This window comes from Porites lutea, chromosome 2 (assembly GCF_958299795.1).
Source record: "Porites lutea chromosome 2, jaPorLute2.1, whole genome shotgun sequence".
In the NCBI taxonomy this organism is placed as follows: domain Eukaryota; kingdom Metazoa; phylum Cnidaria; class Anthozoa; order Scleractinia; family Poritidae; genus Porites; species Porites lutea.
The window spans coordinates 31,302,391-31,308,390 of NC_133202.1; positions in this window are offsets into that span (position 1 = coordinate 31,302,391).

The following is a 6,000-nucleotide window of genomic DNA, read 5'->3' on the forward strand; positions in this document are numbered from 1 at the left end:
TTGTGTTTAACGAAAAAATGACGTCAAAAATGCAGCCTTCTACTGCCTTCTACAGGTTAATGCACCGTTAACCGAGAAGACCTGGGGACGAGGTTGAGTTGTTTTGGTTATGAACTTGAAAAATGGCGGACATTTCACTCGTTTCAACTAGGCGAAAAAATAGCTAGCAACATAGCAAGAACAGCAAGAAGACAACTCGAAGGGCGACATCTGCTATTTGGATAGTATTTGCGGGGCTGAACAACCCTAAACGTGCACTATCGAAGATGTATACTTCACTCTCAGAAAAATATCAGGAGGCCTTTAAAGTTTACAAGTTTATTGTCAATTACAAAGCTTCGCACATGTTCATCAAATGATCGATATGACCATCTTCGCACTGTCTTCAGTACTTTGACTTGTATCTTCTGTAAGGCTTTAACGTCTGATGAGTCTGTTTGGATTTCCATAACGCTTTGCACAACCAGCCCGGCACCATTTTTCGGTAGGGCTATTGAAGAAAAATGCTCCACCGACTCTAACTGAACCGTAGTAGACTTCTGCGGCCATTTTACATGGAAGGTCCCAGAAGTTGCAATTTGTCAGCATGTCTTTCCAGAAAGCATCATCACATTGGACTCGCTGCCACCCATAATGTCGACCCTGAAACCAGTAAAAACTTATTAGTTCATTTCCTCTGCGCCTTATGGTTAAGGAATCCAAACGACCACTCGATAATGGCAGCATTATTGTTTAATTCTACGAAGACCACGCTGATAATATATATTTCGGGTGGTTGAGGCACTGGAAGGGGGTTATCGTGTTCACGTTACAAGCGCGCCATCTTTGTTGGTATTATAATAAACGTACTAAATATTGCGGTGAAGACGTCGCTTTTTTTGTAAGTGAATCTGCCTTTTTCGTACCATTTTTTTTGGCGATTATTTCAACTGGCTTACTTTCTCAAATGTAGGCGAACTCTCCTGGAGTTGAATTACTAAGAAACGTAATGGGAAGTACGTATTTAAGTGATAACTTAATATATATTTTATTTTGCATATAATATAAGTACGCCACTGTTTGAAGTGAAGTTGCAATATCTGAGATTGCCTCTCACGCAGTTCGATTATGAGCCCTTTATTCGGCGTCAGAACTCCAAGCAAAAATATCCAGCCCAATAGGCCACTTCTGAGTTTCAAAAACCCTCACTTTTAAAATGAGGCCAAGTGCACTACCTTTCTTATGAAAATGAGTTTTATTTGCATGAGAATGAAAAATCATTTTCATATCAAAGGCTCAGCACTTAACCTCGTTTTGATACAGCGGCCTGGGGGAACTCGGAAATGGCCTATTGGCCACTTTGAGGTCGGGCGGGAGACCGGGTCGGAGATGGATGTTAAGTGCATTGTGGGACTGTTTTGGGGGACGCATTTCCAATATGGCGGCAACTTCTTCCTCAAAACAGTCCCAAAATGCACTTTGACAACCAATCTCAACCTGGTTGGTGTTGGTGTCCCAATCCAATCCTGTGGGAGGTGAACTCAACCTCAACCTGGTTGATGTTGGTGTCCCAATCCAATCCCGTGGGAGGTGAACTCTTTTCTTATGCAAACGCTTTCGTTTGTTTCAATAAATTTGCATAGATGCTGGCCACTTGAGTGAAAACGCTCTATAAACCTGCATAAATCAGTTGACAGGAAAGAAGACGGTGGATAACAACGTATCCCCAATTCGTGTAAACAGGGCTACTTAAGCTATCTTTGTCCTCATACGTTTGCGGTAATCCCTTTTTTTCTTAAGAAAGAAAATTAGTCTTACACAGTAGTAGCAGACATCATGTTTGTCACAGGCAAGTCTAAATTTTGTCTTGTAGAAGAATGAGAGGTCTCCTGGTATGGAGCATCCATTAACTTTTACGTAGCATGAGGTCACTTCTGGGATCAAGAAAAATACTACCAACAGACTAAGCACGGCGCATAAGGCTGAGAGTCTCATGGCGATGTCAACCGGACAAAGAGAAAACCTTAAAAAGAAGAGAAAGAACAGCTGACAAAAGCTGAGAGGCTGAAAAATTTTATAAAGATTAGCTTGCACAGGATGGTCACTTGTGGGTTCAAAAACAATACTACTAGCAGACTAGTAGTATTTTTTGTATGATTCTCATGGCGATTTCTGTCAGTTAGGGAGGCAACCTTAAAAAAAAGGTAGAGATAAAAGACAGTGCAGCTAATAAACTTAAACAACAATTTTGGGTGAAAATACATGTTTTTTCAACTTCTTTCAACAACAAAAGTAAATCTTGTGGCTAAAATCATGCAAGGTGTATATTTATGTGTTATTTTTCATGTAAAACACAAAAATTACCATTTCTTGCGGTTTTAACCTGTTTTCCAATTCTCGGTAAAATCCAAGATGGTGACTATTGTTGGTGACGTCACAGGCCTCCAGCAGCGCCATCACCCATAAAATATACCTCATCTTGTTAAGAAGATCAAAGGCTTTCCACTAAAGGTAAGATCGTTTCAAAATACTGTAACATATCAAAAACTCCGGGGAGGGATTCCATTCCCCCCCTCTTGTACCTTGGTGGGGGTATGAATTTGCTTGTACGTCCGAGGGGTAATAGTTGTCAGACAATGAATTATGCTTTCTTTAAGCTTCTAGAAGTAATTACGCTAAAGGTGTTTGCCATTTACTTGTTTGTTGCGTAGCCCTTAAGGTATTTCTACCAAAATTAAAGTAAAAAAGAAGAAGCATAATTTCGGAAATAACGCAAAAGTACCAAGTACTCGTGAATCATCAAATTCATCAAATTCCTGCAGCACTAAAATTTTGCACTCCTTTGCTTACATAGTTTGAATAATCGGCCCCCAAAAAACCCTGTTATTGAGATGTATCTCAAAGTCAACAACGGCCCGTGACAGGAAAATTTCAATGAGTCAACATTACAACACATTGTCATACTTTGACGCAGTAATTTATAGCTAGTGACCAAATAGTACTGGCATACAAAACAGTCAATGTCCAATTAGAAACCGCCATATCAAGGTTACTCGACGATTCGACGATATGATTGAGCTGGGTAATGATAACAGTGTCCAGTAATGCTAAAAATACCGGTAGAAACGCTTTGATACGCACCGCATTTTTTTTTATTCCTGTAAACTTTGCTTTCAATTTACCACATTATGTTGCTAGCTATATGCACCACACAGGTAAAAAGAGAGTAGAAAAAATATTTTAAAAAAGACAAAAAAAAAAAGGGTAGGAAAAATTCGCTTCAAGGGGATTCGAACCCGGACCCTAAGAATCAGTTAGAACTAAACGTAAGCCAGTCTAGTCCCTAGTAACCTGAGATCAGGCTCTATTTTCGTTTCACTTTGTAAATTACGTACATTCCGACGGGCATGGCGAAACGAAAAGAGAGCCTGATACAAACCTTCTACGAAACGTCTGCCGCCCACTTTTTTGATTGACTGACATTTGCCGAATCAGCCAACCAAAATTGCTTCCGTTGCTTGTTTTTCTAGAATGCAATTTAGTCAAAAGAGGGAATTATAACAAAAACCAGCAAGTGAAAAAAGAGGATCAAAAGACCAATGCCATACAAATACAAATCGCCATAACATGATTGTTTCACTATCAACCTTTGACTTAAGAATTTTTCTCTGTCGAAGTGTTAATGTAAAAAAAGGCTACTCAAAAAGTGAAAGTTACATTATCATACTATAGTCTGACCCATCATTTAAAAAACTATTGAATAAAAATACCCAGGTCTTTTGATCTCTAACAATTAATATAATTCTTCGTATATCTGTGCCTCGTTCTAGTATTACTCATGAATCATCAGCAAGTAACAACTCCTTTGCTTGCACAGTTCAAATAATCGGCCAAAAAACCTTAATAATTGAGATGTATCTCAGTCAACAAAGGCTCGCGGCAAGGAAAATTCAACCGACAGTTGAAGACATCAGTTTATTTGCATTAAGATAATCCTGAATATAAACATTTATATCCTTCGTTCTTGGATCAACATATAGCACATTGTCATACTTTAACGCTCTAATTTATAGCTAGTGACCTTCTGCCAACAGTACATTTCCAATACGAAACCGCCATATGAAGGTTACTATCAAAGATTTTCTTGCTAGTTTTGTTATCGTTCCTTCTTTTGACTAAATTGTAAAAGACATTAGCATTTTAGCAGGGTGAAAATCCTGGGCATGTGGAATAAGCCATTTTTTTCCTGAATTTTCGTATTCTTTAAATCGCAAATATATAATTATACCATACAATAAATAAATTAACCCACACAACTATTTCTTTTCCTTTTAACCTCTGAGTCTAGAATTTTATTACATTAATTTTGTTCCTCTAGCTTTTCTTGGCGATATTTGTTACCCAGTACTTTTAGAACAAGAAAAATTCTCGCTCCTTTTGCTTTTTTTGCGACATTTGCGGACTTTTCGAGGCCACTCGTTATCTTTTCTCTTTCTCAGTCTAGAATTTTGGTAAATTGTCATTCTTGCTACGCTTGCGATATTTGTTATGCAGTATTTTTTAGTTGCAGAGAAATTGCGGGTTACTTTTGCGTTTTTTGCAAAATTTGCGATCTTTTCTAGGCCCCTAGTTGCCTTTTCTCTCTCTAAAATTTTGTTAAATTTGTTAGTCTTGCTATTCTTGCGATATTTCTTACTCAGTCTTTTTAAATAGCAATAAAAAATCTTGTTATTTTTGGAAAACTTGGGAACTTCTCGAGATCCTAGCTTCTTGGCCTTTTCTCTTTCAAAGCGTAATTTTTTTTAAATTTGTTAGTCTTGCTACTCTTGCGATTTTCTTTGCCTTATCTCTTTCTAAGTGAAGAAATTTGTTGAATTTTTTATTGCTATTTTTGCGATATTTGCAAGCGAGTGTCTCGCTAAATTTTCTGGTGAGTCATTTTTTGCTAAAATTGCGAAAAACTTAGCTCGCACATTTTTGCTAGTGCGCTCAATCCTGGACATATCTCCCATACCTTGAGTAGCAACAAATAAGAATATGTAGAATCGCTTATCAATTTCCTGGTCAAATACAGCGGCCAACATATAGACTATACACGTCATTATCTCGGAGACGGCGTTATCCAACAAATAATACGCATGTCTTTGTACCAGATACTTTCTGTATATAATACTTGCACTGCTTATCGGCCTTGCCAATAAGTAAGGTTTGCACCAGCTCACAGCAAAAGGGCTATCTGATAATATATATTGCGCGTTGGAGATGGCACGAAACAGGGCCATAAGCGCGCATATTATTTCTAAATACAGTTATCATTTTATCAGATACCTGCTAAACAAATGTAATATTTACATACTTGTTAGGTTTGTTTAACTTTCGTTTTTGGTCCCGAGGTTTCCAAATATATTTTCACCGCCTCACCGTGTTTGTCGTGGCTTGCTCACTAGATTCAGGGATTTCAGATGCGAATGGTCCTAAAAACAATTTCAGGATATTTTATCAACGTATCATGCAAGATTTAAATTGCATCGCTAATTAGTTCCTCTTTGGATTATATAATTTTTGGTTTTGCTCTGTTTTTTCTTTCATTGTTGCAGAATGAAATTGTACTTCCACTTTATTGCCGCCTTGATATTCGCTATGTTTGATGAAATTCGTTGAGAACGTTTGAAAATACTTTGAAGACAAGAAATACAGTAAAAATTGGAAAAATTGTAATTATAGTTTTTGGAGCGATTTGGAAATTAAATTTCCCTTCATTTAAGTTACTTATTATTTGACAATTGGAGATAAGGGTTCATGGGGATAGCTTTAGCCGATTACGAGGAATTAAAAGGTTTTGGAAACGTGCTTTTAAGCGGAGGAGCTGGTGTTTTTGTAAATGTGGTTCCAGAATTCGTAGAAGATCATGGCGGGCCGTAGTGCAACCTCGTTCCCAGGGTTCTCTCCTACCCGCCCTACGGAGCGAGAGAGAGAGAGAGAGACCCTGGAAAACGCTGGTCACGTAGCTCCAGAACAAAA